This window comes from Hesperophylax consimilis, chromosome 1 (genome assembly GCF_061612785.1).
Source record: "Hesperophylax consimilis isolate HC1 chromosome 1, BYU_Hcon_1.0, whole genome shotgun sequence".
NCBI lineage: Eukaryota > Metazoa > Arthropoda > Insecta > Trichoptera > Limnephilidae > Hesperophylax > Hesperophylax consimilis.
The window spans coordinates 14,967,046-14,981,900 of record NC_142836.1 but is presented as its reverse complement, the minus strand read 5'-3'; the positions used below and the strand labels follow the sequence as shown (position 1 = coordinate 14,981,900).

The 14,855-nt window shown below is 36.8% G+C and overlaps 1 protein-coding gene across 1 annotated transcript in view; it reads right to left on the bottom strand.

The window, feature by feature from the left end:
• Positions 1-14,855, bottom strand: part of LOC149426336 (popeye domain-containing protein 3-like) — a 71,108-nt gene that overhangs the window by 26,263 nt on the left and 29,990 nt on the right. The window lies entirely within an intron of this gene.

Genomic DNA, 14,855 nt, shown 5'->3' with positions numbered 1-14,855 from the left:
TCCTCTGATTTCATAACTCTGTAAGGAAAACTCAATTGAGGATTACCACGGAGCGGCTAATCGCACGGCTGGGAGTCGTCAAGGGAGCTGGAAGTTCTTCCTGGGACCATGAATAATAACAGAATAGATATCAAATTTAAATTTACTATTCTCTTCACAATCACAAAAAAATCATTGATCCCAATTGTAAGAGTGATATTGAAATGGCAATAAAAATAAGGGATATGTATTATAAGCAAGTGTTTTTATTTCACCATTCGAATGACATCCAATATCACAATATTCACCACACTCGCCCCACAGTAGCCTGGGAATGGAGCCTGATGCGATACTCGCTGTCTGAGCTTAATACGTAGAAAAACGTAGGTGTGTTAACTCCTTTTAAGTCGAACTCAAGAAAAGCCAAATAACTCAAATTTTCTATAATTATTGGAGCTAAACCAAAGCTATGTAATACTTTAGAAACAAAACAATGCGAAAGATACAGAACTTTCAAACAAAAGTTTGAAGCTGTTTATGATGTGCGCAAATAATCCAGGAATCAAGAGTATCTATTATCGATAACGGAAAAAAACGTGTGCCAGAAAAAGAAAATTCGGAGAAGAGACAACTGACATTATATTCTCCATATTTCGCTTGATTCATATGTTTCCCACTTTCCTGACTTGATTCTAGACTACCATTCATACCAACTGATCCAAAGAAATCAAAAGTTGTTCCCATTGTCAATGAATATGTTCTTACTTTCTAAAACGCAGTGCCACTGGTTTATTTGTCGCACCGGAACAGAAGTGCTGTCTAGAGAGGTAAAATCAAATCGTTTCGTATCCTAAGAGAGTGTGAACATGTTCTTTGAAATTTTCAAATAAAAAAAGCCTCATCACAAAGCCGGTTAACCGATCGACATATTTTTTTTGTCAGTTTGGCAACTATTCTGAACTGATTGAGCTGAAGGAGAAAGTAATAAATAACAAAGTGCCTGGCTCCAGCCAGAATTTAGTTCCATTTCCACATTTCCATCATCATTATAATCGTTCAGCGAATATTATTCGCCGCTGTCACAGTGCCAAGAATAATGATTCAGTGGCAAAGAGCTTAAAACTTTATTACTCCATGGTTTAATTCATAGGCACGATTTATGCTCCCTTCCTTTGATGTATCTCTACATTAAAAACTCCTTATCTGAAGTGGTTAGGTCTGATCAAAGTCTTAGTTTGTTTGAAGCATGCAGTTCTAATGTACTTTCAACGTACCTTGAAATTGTCGATGTTTCATTTATGTTTTATTAACCGCCGGCTTCCCGTGCAAAAACGTTTAAAAAACCTTTTTTTCAAAAACATTTTTTGGTATTTAATATCTGTATGGGGTTTTGTCTACAGTTTTGGATATTTCAAAGCACAACGGAAATTATATTGTGCGCTGAAAAGAGTATTGTGAACCCAGAAATTTTAGAATGGGAGAAGGTTGGGAAAATTTCATCCCGTGGGTAAAATCCGATTACATAATAAGCGCATTGTTTTAAAAAATATATATTACCTTCACACACATCAAATTTTGTGTACTACTGCATAAATTTTCAAGTGCAACATTTTTCAAAATTACTACATAGTGATTAGTAGAATAATACTTTAGGGTATCGTTTTGAAGTATTAATCTGGAGAGATTTTTGGTGATCAGGTGAGAGGCACGGAATGAAAGAAAGTTGTGAAGGTCACATGTGTTTTATTGATGAGTCAGGTAGCCGTGACGAGAGTTGACGTAGGACAGAAGAATATACCGGATGCTGGCTGATGATGTGCTGGTCAGGCGCGGGTCAGTGAGTTGACGCCGGGCGCTGGTGACCGGGACTCGATGGAGGTCAGGCACTGGCGAAGAGCGTAGGTTTTCAGGCACTCCAGTGCTGACGAGACGGCCGAAGGTGCGACGGACCTTGTAGGCGGTTGAGCGGGAACTGCGTGACCAGTGAGGATGCTGCGTGTCCTCGTGGTGGTCATGGTTGCGTGGAAGAAGCGCTGGTCAGAGACACTGGAACCAGGGCGCTTGTAATCCGAGTAGTGCTTGCCAGGAACGGCGATCTGGACAAGGCACTAAGATGATGTCCCGGTGGAGTCCATGATGGTACGGGCGAAGCCGGGTATGTCCTTTGCATTAGTAAGAGTAGTGCGAGTTATCACTCGTTGATCCTTGTAGACTGACGGCTGGTAGGTAACTAACTGACTGACTGACTCGCTGCGTCGGGCTTATTTATACTACTCGGCCGACGGCGGCAGTAGGTAGGTGGATGGCAACTAAATCCTAGGCACTCGCACAGACTGGATGTTTCAGGAACCTTCGATAGCGTGGCAATTATGCATAGGCGGCAGACTCGTTCCTTCTGGCGAGTTCTCGTAATGTGTAAGACTGATAGCGCGATAGTATTGTCGCGAGTAGATACTTGAAACAGGTAGGTTGCTTTGTTTTGATTTCGGCAGCGAGTACGTACCTAAGTAGGTCGAGCGGTTTATTATTAATTATTCAATGGATTATTCTCGACGCCACAGACTCTTCCAATTTTATCGAAGTTAAGGATTTAATCAAACAAGTAAATTCATAAAAATTACAATTAATACTAGTATTAATTTAACTGCTTTTTGCCATGCACAGCACAGAATCGATTGAAAAAATTTGAACTTTAATGTGATATACATAATGATGTTAATTTTACAGCAAAATAAAACAGGTGTAATTAAAAATAATGGCTTGGAGCGAGCCATTCTTTCGTGATTCCATTTAACCTTTTAAAAATGGATGGAAGTGCCAAATGCCATTTGTGTATCGCGGGGAATGACATGCCAAACTTTATCATCACATTCCCGTTAATTCGACTGGCTGGCAATGAAGGTGGACAATTAGCTAAGCAGAAGCGAGATAAGTTTGATATAAAAATGGCTTGGCAGCGATGCGGTTGGCGCCCGTTTCGAAGGAGATGACTCTCATCAGAGTTAATGCCGCCGAAGAGAGGCGGTGCCAAAAATTTCGGTCCGCGGCAGAAGCTGAAAGCTGCCTTGCGTAACACTTCCTGCGAGGAATTGCTACCAAAGTTGCGAACATATGTATTCAAAGTAGAACTGTATTATATGATAACTGAGCTCTGTCAGTATTCACAGTAAAATACTAGTACATTTAATATTTATCAAAATGTATCGTGTTAGAATAAAGAGTTTTAAAACTAATTAATGTGTAATAACACATTAAATATACTTTACTATTTATTTTAGGGAGGTTTTACAAATTGTTCCCATGCGAGGAAGGAATAATTCAATAGTAAAAACTCAGAAAATGATGCTTACGACATACAAAGGAGATACACTTTTAATTGTTGATTTTGATACGGTTTTCAATGTCACTTAGAAAATATCTTCCGGAAGGTTTATATATATATATATATATATATATATATATATATATATATATATATATTTATCCCCTCTCGTACTATGTTGATCTTGCGCGACGGTACGCCAGGTATATGTTGATCCGTTTGCATTTGTTGATCCACCTCGGATATGTTGATCCATTACCCAAGCTGGCATACATATGTAAATCCCTATAGATCAACTTGTGTCATCGAGATTTAGCTGTAAGCCACGCCCATTTTTCGGTCGCATATACATTTTACACGATTTATTTTGTTGATCTATATATTTCTGACAAACTTGACGGCTTGCATGTGTTGTAAATTGAAAACCGCAGATTTCACGCGCGTTGTGGTACTTTTTAGATTGTGTTAGAACATCCATATTCTATGAAAATGACTTTGTACTTAAAGAGGATAGACTGCCTCACGAGTATTTATATTGAAAAACTTTCGCAAACATCAAATCCATGCTAAAAAAATCTTTTGAACTTGATTAAACAAAAATTGTAAATTTAATACATCATTTACTACGTTTCGTGACTTAGCAGGGGTGCCCGGGTTCATGGGTGAGGTTTGTCTGGGTTATTTTATAAGAGAAATTTTGAACTTTGATTGAATAAAATTTTATTTTAATGTATCTTTTACCATCTCTCCCGACTTAAGTTTCTTGTAATGATTAAGTTGAAACAAAGCGTAATATCCATATTATGTGCCTATTAAAATTGCGGTGATTAGATTGGTGAGAATTTAATAATTTCAAATTTTAAATTAAAATTGCTATAAATTTATTTAAATTTGTTGTTTATTAAACATGGCTAAAGTCATTTCAAGCACCGATTCCAACCAACGATGTTTTAGTATATGTTCGTCAATCAACAGGAGCCATAATGTCTGTACATCAGAGCCCTCGAGAACTATTACAATTATGTGTACCGCCGCCCCGGAACCATTTATTAGATAACCAACACCCCTACCATAGGTCACGGCCAACCTTTAGCTAGATTGTTGTTTATTTCTTATATTTTTTACATCATTTCCACACAGGAGGCCCTGAGGAAAATCGTAACCCTCAGGGCCTATGTCATCTTTGTGAATGCTGTGTTGGGGGAATTTTGAAGGAAAGGAAGGAGAGTGAGTTCTGGGAAGTAAATAGGTTTGATGGGTGGGTAGTAATCTGGGGTTCAGTGTGTTTGAGTGATATACATAAGAATCTAACTCTCCTACTGCGTTGCAAGGCGATGCGTTGAAAGAGGACTAATCGATCCGGCCCACCACGCAGTTATTAGGCAGGCGCATCCGCCGCCAAGCCCCTCACATACCTCATCCCATAAAATCGGGCACTCCTGATAAGTCACCAAACATATCAAACAACTTGGGGAGACCTATGGCAGAAGTGTGGGTTATCCAATAAATGGTTCCCGGGGCCGTGGTACACATACCCTCCTCCCAAATTGTGATAAACGTCTACTTTCAAATGTAAAACATAATTTAAAACGTACCTAAATGACGGCCTCTGTTATCGAGGGGTAAGGCTATCGACTAGCAATCCGAAGGTCGCGGGCTGAAATAAATTTTACTAAAATTAATTTGTACTATTTTACAATTAGTGTTTGGCAACCAGATCTGAATAGCCAGGTACTATCCCAACTTCCTCCTCGTCATCTCCTTCGAGGTTCACAATATCTTCAGTCTCACGACAACCCCGATTTGGGATGCCATAGTCTCACTGGCTCCAGGGACTCTGGTGTGATATTCATATTTTTTTTTAAAAATGAAAACAGAAATAGTGTCAGTGAATAACATTCATTTAACATGACCACCCAACGAGAGGCTGATTTGTTTCACAGTTTATGGATGGCACGTGCAGTGCTATACTAATACCAGCTAGAGGAGAGCGTAAAACACTTCAATATTTTTTTATTTAAATTTTGATAATTCCTCGATGATTCATATTAATGTTTCATAAAAAAATACAAATGAAATCACACCACATCCAGACAAAGAAGCCGATATGTTTTTATACACTAAAAACGTTTTTTTGGATATTCTCTGTATGAAAACTAATTTCGTTAATAAAATAATACTGTATTTTTGGAGGAGGCCCACCACTTCCCCGCCCTGTTTTAGGTACTGATGGTACCCCTTCAGAGCTCTCGCAAGGACGCTAATTTTTTAAAAAACGAATCTACATTTAAAATTTCAAAACAAGACCTCCAAAATGTCCATGCATACGTTGTTATTCGCAGTATGCAAGTGCTGTGTTTTAATAATTTTAGTAAGTTCTATTCTACTTGGTTAATATAATAAAAACACATTTACAAAATGTCAACAATAGGTAGAGAAGAATTAAAATAATACACAGCCACCTACAAAGAGAACAAAAAAGAAAAATGGTAAAGTATGCGCCTCTTTCTGTGGTGAAGGGGGTGTCGATACCCACTAACAGGCAGACCTAGGGAGAGAAAGCTGGGCGTTGGATCGGCTTCACGAGAATCAGGTTCCGCGCCCCTAAGCCAGGAAACCGGTTGTGCCTCGACGAGAAGTGTGAGTTGGGGTTGGGAATATCCCGAAGACCATGAGGAGAAAGCGTCGGAATACCTGGAGGCAGGGCGGAAGGTCGCCAATCCACGTTCGGCCCATCCTCAATCCAGTTCCTGACCTCAGGGGAGGCGCTGCGAGCAGACGATGACACAGATCCCTCATCGTGATTTGATCTTGAAGTTTGATATGCACGGACGAGGTCTTCTGTCACCCCAGAGTTGGGGTACGCCGGACTGACACAAGAAAAATATAAGTTCAGTGCTACTACCAGCAAGCAGGTCACTCTATAGTAGAAAAGAAAGAACAAGATACAAAGCAGTGTATAAAAATAAAAGAAAATCTTAAAAAAATTATAAGCAGAATCAGTCTGTTACAAAATATCCAAAATAACCTGCAATAAGAGATAGAAAGTAAACATTAGATGCAAATAATAAACATTAGTATAATCAGGAACAGAAAATTTGTAGAATGCTAATTAATACAGTAAATAAACAGAAAGAAAAAGAAAAAAAAACAGTTATAAATATGTACATGAAAACAATTGTCTCGCAGTCCATTGTGTCCAGGAGCAACACCTGGCGTTAAAGCTATCGATTTTAGTCTAGTACTCGACTCTAAGATCAGACCATCTCTCAACCCAGATCTTTGTATACTTCCTCAGACACTCGAAATTCACTTTGTTCGAGACGAGATCGGAGTTCCAAACCGGTCTCGTTGTTACTTCCAAACCGGCCAATAATTCATCTCTTGCATCCATCATAATCTCACAGTGCCACAAAATGTGCTCAGCGGTTTGATCAGAACTACCACACGCGCAGTTTGGATGTGGGGACAGGGAGAGTCTATGTAGTCTCCCCCTGAACTCACCATGTCCTGACAAAATTTGGGTCATGTGATGATCCAATTTAATGTGGGCTCCTTCCATTCTGATTTTAACTGATGGGAAGAAGGAGAAAGTCCATCTTCCCATATTCGACCTATCCCAGCGAGATTGCCACTCGTTGAGTGACAAATCACTCATTTGTCTAAGCAGTCCAGGAAGAGTCCCGACACCGCCTGGCGTAAGAGTTACGCCGAGATGGGTAGCGGGGAGTCCCCTGGTCAACTTTTTCTTCGTTAAAACCTCCCTAATTTCTAGATCGATTGGCAAAATACCGGCCAACACGGGCAAAGCGTCTGAAGCAACGGTTCTATAAGCACCGGAGAGCGCCAGCAAGGGGGTTCGCTGACCCCTCTTGAGAGCCGAGAGTATAAGCGAATTCCCCAAACGGTGCTCCCACACAGAGGCAGCATACGAGACTTGCGCCACGTATGTACCCCTATAAAGAAGTCGCAGCGCTGGGGATCGCAACCCCCACTCAGCTGTAGAGATTCTTCTCAGTTTCAAGAAGAGGGCCTGGGCCTTGCTGGAGACCTCTTTAACATGAGTTAAAAAGGAAGACGATCGATCTAGTGTTACACCAAGATATTTGACAGAGTCTGCAAATTGAATAGTGGAGGCTCCCATTCTGATGAAAGGATTTCTTCCTCTACTGAGGGTGCCTTTCATCAAGAGTCCCACGGTCTTTTGGGGGGCAAAGTTCAACTTGTTCCTCTCACCCCAACTGAGGATTGCTCGCAAACCTTCTTCAGCCTTTCTTTCCACTTCCCTTCTGCTGTCCCCCGAGACCAGATACAACTTATCATCAGCGTAGTCGACCGATGTGCATCCTTCAGGAAAGGGTAACCTGGAGGAGTCATCAAAATTTATATTCCAATATTTAGGTGCCAATATGGAGCCTTGTGGGCATCCCTTATCAACCTTACGCACTATTTTCTGATCACCATAAACGATCTCTATTGTGCGATCATTTAAGTAATCGCAGTTGATTTTAAAAAGGTCTGGTGGGCAGCCTCTATTTTTAATTTTGGTGATCAACATCGGCCACCACGCGTGATCGAAGGCACCAGTTATATCTAAGAAGATTCCAATGACATACTTCTTTGGACAGACCTTCACCCATTCAAGCGCATACATAATGGCGTGCTCGGTAGATTTCCCAGGGACGAAGCCAAATTGTCGCTCACATGCTGGTGAAAGATATTGCTGCAACCTGTTATTTATTAGTGTTTCCAAAATTTTGCTGAAAACAGGCAAAAGGGTGATTGGACGGTAGGCCTTCACGTCCGACTGAATAATACTGAATAATACTGTATTGTGAATTTGATCAGACCTACTCTTCGTTGTTAAGATAATGCACCTGCGGACTCAGGCCTTAAAGTAATAATACTCTAAGTCTCTAGCCGCCGGCCGGGATATAACGACACCCTGATTAGAATACATTTAATTGTTTTGTCTTTGATATCATAAATATTTTTAATAAATTAAAAACGGCTATGGAATTCCACGTTTTGCCACCGCGATACTATTGATTACTTAACACGGCTAAATATTTCATAACGACTTATTAACGATTCCAGAATGTATTTTATTTATTACTGTTTTAAAAATTTTTCTGTTTCTTTAGACGATTTTTTTTTATAAAGTGCCTATAAACTACATTTTATTATTTATCCACTGGAGCGATTTCCGCCATATTTTAGACCGGTCGGTGGCCGAGTTGACATCGCGTTTGGGTCCCACCCAGGCATAGTGTGTTCAATTCCTGGGCTGGCTAAGTCCCCCATCACAACACAAGCAACATTTTCAGCTGACTGTGGTGGTAGTAGGAGATTTTCAAATATTGCCAGGTTATTCTTAACCCGGGAATGTTTGTCTTTCTTTTCAAAAATTAGTTTATATTGTTTATGTTTTTATGTTTTCGGGGGATACCAGTACAATTGACCCAGTACTACAACTAAACGTCAGTTTTTTTTTTAAAGTTTCTGTGAATACAGCTCCCAAGTCTTGCTCAAGTGCATGTCCGTCCGTAACACTTAGTCAATGTACTTATTTGTTCGTTGTCTTCTCGTTCCTAATGTGAAGTTGCTATTTTAATTTTAATTCATAAATGAGATCCCTGAGGCGTATGTGTGGTTAAACCATGTTTGATCGTGTGAGGAATGTGGAGATCCGCAAAGAGTGCAAGGCTGATGTAAGCGTAATGAGTAAGATTAAGAAAGGGACGCTTAGATGGTTTGGGCATGTAGAGCGAATGAGCGAAGATAGGAGTGTGTAAAGAGGATATATGATGCAAATGTGAATGGTAGCAGAAGTCGGGGAAGCCCGAGGAAGACATGGCACGATCAAGTGAATCAGATACTCGAGTCGGGTCATGTCAAGAGTCAGAATAATAGAAGAGTATTATGAGACGATGTATGAATGTGAATGAGGCAAGAAGTGTGTGCCAAGACCGAGTTGTTTGGCGGTCCGTCCTCTCTGTCTACCCCTGCGGGGAAACGGCGTGATCGTTAATTAGTTAGTTAGTTAAATATACACGTTGTTTGGGGGAAAGTTTTATCTCATTCATAAAAAAAAACTTTTTTCCTTCTTTTTTATTGAAAGCAAACTATGATATAAACATAATTTTATTTTTTTATTTTATTACACTAAATAGTTACGGTTCGTGACTCGACTGATTTTCTTGATGCCAGATAGTGTATTACGTTAAACATAATTGAAATTTTGAAAAATTATTATTCAACTAATTAAAAAACTTCTTTTCCTCGTCGAAGTTATTAAAATTGGACAACTTTGGTTGAATTGGTTCAATTGGCCACATATAGAATTCATTTGGCCCACTGTAAAAAAAAACTTCATATAAAATATAATCGAACAAATTGATTAAATATAATTGCATTTGTAACCACCTTGTAGCTGTTTTTTAGTTTATGATTTATTTATTTCAAAGAAAGATGCCGACTTCCGGTCATATTGTTGTATAATATTAAATATGAGATGTTTCTTTTAAGAGCATTTCATTTTATTTAGAGAACTTTGAAATATAAACATTTCCGGTAAGGGTTCCATGATAACTCAACACAGTGACAATTCAACACACCTTTAAAAAGTGATGTAAAGTCATTAGAAACGATGAATAAAAAATTTAAACCTAACCGAACCTAACCTACTTAACCCAGTTAATAATGTTTTTGTTTCATCACTTTCCATGACTTTACATAACTTTTTAAAGATGTGATGAATTATCATTTTGATGATTTATCTCCGGTAAGATGTAACAATCGTTTATACAGAATATTAATATTTGAAGTTGAGTTGAGTTCTGCGATTATTAAGCTTACGAGTTTTTTTAAATTCTAAAATAATGTGATAATCAATAAAAGATGGGTGGATTCATTGCTTATAATATAGATCATTTTGTATGTCTCTATATTCAAATTCGGAGGTATGACTTTTTTATGTGACACCTCTCACAAGAGTGCCCTTGTCTTTATACGTTAAATACATAGAAACTATGTCTCCACCCAGTTGGGCAGCGTTATGGGGCGGATTAAGATAGGGTCTGTAGGAATGAATTTATTAATGCGGGTCTTAAAGAGGCCCGGATTAGATTGAAGAAGAAAAACAGATGCCGATAGCTCGTTCCACATACGAGCCGACTTACGATAAAACGAGTCGGAGAAACGACCCGTTCATATATGTATAGATAACATCAACTTAACTGTGAACGTGTATTCCGCTCGTGTCCGTCGAGTTGTCGAGTACCTATCAAGCACGTGCACGGTGCACTGGGGATCAATGCTGCTAGCTCCTTTTAACAGGCTCTAATAAAATATCTGTAGAATAGACACAGCATACGCACATTTCGTCATACATGATTTTACCGTACATATGCCTCAGGGATCTCATTTCTACAGTATTCAGTCTACTTTCAGCCTTCTTCTGCCAGTTCCATGCCTCACTTCCATATATTAGGGTAGGTACCAGCACTCCATTGTGGACTGCTAGCTTCGCTTCTTTGGACAGTTTTTTCTTAGCTCCAACCTCGTCCAATCATCCATTAATTACCCATTATAACCAAGAACCCGGCCACCCCTACTAAGTCACGAAGCGTAATCAGGAGAGATGGTAATAGATGCAAGTTCAATATTTCCCATATAACATTATGCCTTTTGCCGCCATTTTGGATTTTGATGGTCAAAAGGTATCCCTCAACCAGTCTCTTTCGATCCGGCCCGCCACGCAGTAGGTATTTTTTTAATGGATTTGATTTTTGCGAAAGTTTCGTTTCAATCTAAATACGCATACATTTCTTATAAACAATTCAAGCAACAAACAGTCGAATGAACACGTCATTTTGATTTGAAACGGTACCATCTCACAGTCATTTCATGCGATATCCGACTCTAGAGACTAATACTTTGAGTTCAATATCACAAAAGATTACGGAATCAGATAAAACCTTGTGATGAACAGTCCACCGATTGCTCTTGATTGGTTCATTTAGTAAAACTATATATAGGGACACAGATCAACTTTGTCCAATAACTTCTTACCTGGATCAACATACTACGGGAATAGATCAATATATATGAGATCAACATAAGTATGCCAATTTAGGTAGATCAACATAAATTATGCATCCGATTTCCATACAAATTTAGAAAATTTTATGAACAGTATATCAAATGGTTTTTCTGGCAAACTGGCAACATTGATAATTATTGTACCACTGTTGTCAATTCATTCAGATGTATTCCACAATAGCCAAGTTATATGGTGTTAAAGGTGGATCAACATAGTCTAACAACTTCTTACTGGATCAACATACTACGGGAAGAGGTCAATATATATATATATATATATATATTTATTTATTTATTTATATATTATTTATTTATTTATATATTATTATTTATTTGGTAAATTATTTTTTACATTTTAAGTTTTCCAGTAATGTAGGCCTCACTGGGTGGCTTGCCCGTGCTGAGGTCTTCATTTTATAATATGAAAATATAATCTACATAATACATTTAAAGAGAAAATAATACTATTTCTTCATATGAAGCGGTTACTTTGTGATGTGATACTAGTAGTATTATACAGCCCTGATGAAGCTACGGTTGTAGCGAAACCCGGTCGGCATTAAGTATTTACCTATAACTGATGTTTACAAAGTTATTGTTTAATTTTAAAGAAAATAATACATTTAAAATTAAAAATACATAACACATTATAATATATTTAAAATTAAAAAAATAATACATTGAAAATAAATAATATATATATGCATATAATATATATAGAATGTTGAGAAAATTAATGTATTCTAATAAGTCGTAAAAATATATTTCGTGCGCTTACATTGGTAGCGCTGGCTAAACCTTAAGAGATACATCAAAATAATGTATTACTTAATTGTATCTTTAAAAGGCCTACAGAAAAGTCCGCGATGGATCTTTAAAAGGCCTACAGAAAAGTCCGTGATGTATCTTTAAAAGGCCTACAGAAAAGTCCGCGATGGATCTTTAAAAGGCCTACAGAAAAGTCCGTGATGTATCTTTAAAAGGCCTACAGAAAAGTCCGTGATGTATCTTTAAAAGGCCTACAGAAAAGTCCGTGATGTATCTTTAAAAGGCCTACAGAAAAGTCCGTGATGTATCTTTAAAAGGCCTACAGAAAAGTCCGTGATGTATCTTTAAAAGGCCTACAGAAAAGTCCGTGATGTATCTTTAAAAGGCCTACAGAAAAGTCCGTGATGTATCTTTAAAAGGCCTACAGAAAAGTCCGCGATGGATCTCCTAAAGATAACCCTCAGCAACGCCAGGTACATGTCAGCTAGTCGGTAATAAATTAATAATAGAAAGAAAAAAAGAGAAATTCAAGATAATACCGATATGAATTTTTTAAATTTTTAATATAATTATCCAACAATTTTTTTTGAAATTGATTAATTAGGACGGGTTAATTCAGAGAATTTGAACAAATCATCAAATTTAATAGTTCTGTAAAGGTCCTGTTGTTTCATTGGCCGATGTTTACATAGCTGAAATAATAATAATAAATCTTTCATAGTCCTTGAAAATTAACCGTGAAATTTGATGAATTGTTCAAATTTTCGGAAACAACCCGTCCTTAAAGATAATCTATATAGATAATAAAAGCAAGTAGAAAATAATACAAGTAGTGTGGTGAAGGTGTGTCCCTGTGCCCGAACAAAACTAATCTTTTCTTACTTTTGGTGAAGTCGATAAATCATTTTCGCATAACGAAATTTTTTATTGAACAGATAATAAATTTCATTGAACTGCGTGAGGCCTAGAAGTCGAAATACCTTACACATTGGCAATTTTATCAGTTTTATGGTGGACAACACGTATCATTATCGGTTCAGTGATATCTTGTTGGCCAAAATTTGTCGATCACATAACTCAAAATGACAATTCAACACACATATACAATGTGATCTAAAGTCATGCAAGAGATGAAACAAAAACTAGATTAAATAGGTTATGTACACGTAGAAAATTTACTAACATAAAGTATTGATAATTTATTAAAAATCTGGTCAAAATATTCCTTTTCTTGTTAAAAACTGGACTCCAGGCCTATTACGAATGAATTGACAAATTTCATAAAAAACTATCATTAAAGTATGAAAATGTTATGATGACGTCAGAACACGTGATCTTAAAAATATTATACATAAATATTTTCGAATATCGTCCATTATATTTATAAGAACAACCAACTACGTGAATGTGTTCATATATAATAATTTTCCCCTAATGTACCCCTAATTTTCTTACACTTACTCAATCTGTAAAAAATATATATTAATTTGATTGTCTTTAAAAAAAACTATTTTTCTAAATCTTTCTTGATATATTGTACCCTTAATTTCCTCACGCTTACTTAATCTGTAAAAAGATGTATTATTTTAATTATCTTTAAAAACACAATTTTCTAATTTGTGTACCTATGTTAATATTATATTTGTATTTATTTCAAAAGTTTTTGATTATTGTTTAAAAAATCATTAGAACTAAATGTAAATACTCCTCCCATAAACAGGGGCTCTTGGAGCTCAACTTATGGAGAAATAGAATAATAACGAAAAAATTATATATATATAAGTCTGCATATTGTTATCATTTATAATGTTAAATAATAAAAAATAAAATTTAAAAAAATATATTCTGAATGACTAATATTTTATTAGGAAATGTGCATGCAGTCAAATTTTAAGAGTATTTTGATAAAATGTTTATATTTTATGTTTTTTCATCCCTTTTAATGATTATCACTTTTTAAAGGTGTGTTGAATTGTCATTGTGTTAATTTATCATGGACCTCAAAATGTGCACTCTGGCACAATGATCGAATTCTATATACATAATCGTTTATTTCCTACAAGCACTAAACTCTGGTACAGCTATTTATTTCATATATATTAATTCAGATTAAATAAGTATTTTGGGATGTTCATGACACTATTATTCATTTGAGTAGTGCCAAATTATACGATGAGCTGATAAACGAGTAAATTTTAGCTGGAACAGAAGGTGGTGAAAACCATTATTTTCAGTGAATTCAAACTAGTGGAAATTCAGACAGAAAACACAAGTCACGTGTTTAGGTTAGGATTGTATTATTTGGAAGTTACGTAACTATTTAGGACATGTCGGTAGGTACTTAGCATACTACGCAATAATGTCCTGTAAAAGATTTTTGTACATTATCTTCCATAAAAGCATTTTTAACGAGTTAGTTAAAACAAAATCAAACATTATGAGTGGTAGTATACGTACAAACATTCAAACTAATACCCCATAACTTCAAGGGTGATTGTAACTGAAAAACAAATAATTTCTTTTCCTAGTCATGTTCCCAAGAACAGAGATGTTTTTAAGAGGCTGACAAAATATATTTTAAAAAAACCCACCTTCCAGATGTTTTACGAACATGAGCTAATACGAGCGACAAACTTTAACTTTAGTACCTGTATGTTAATGATAGTAATAATAATTTGATAAT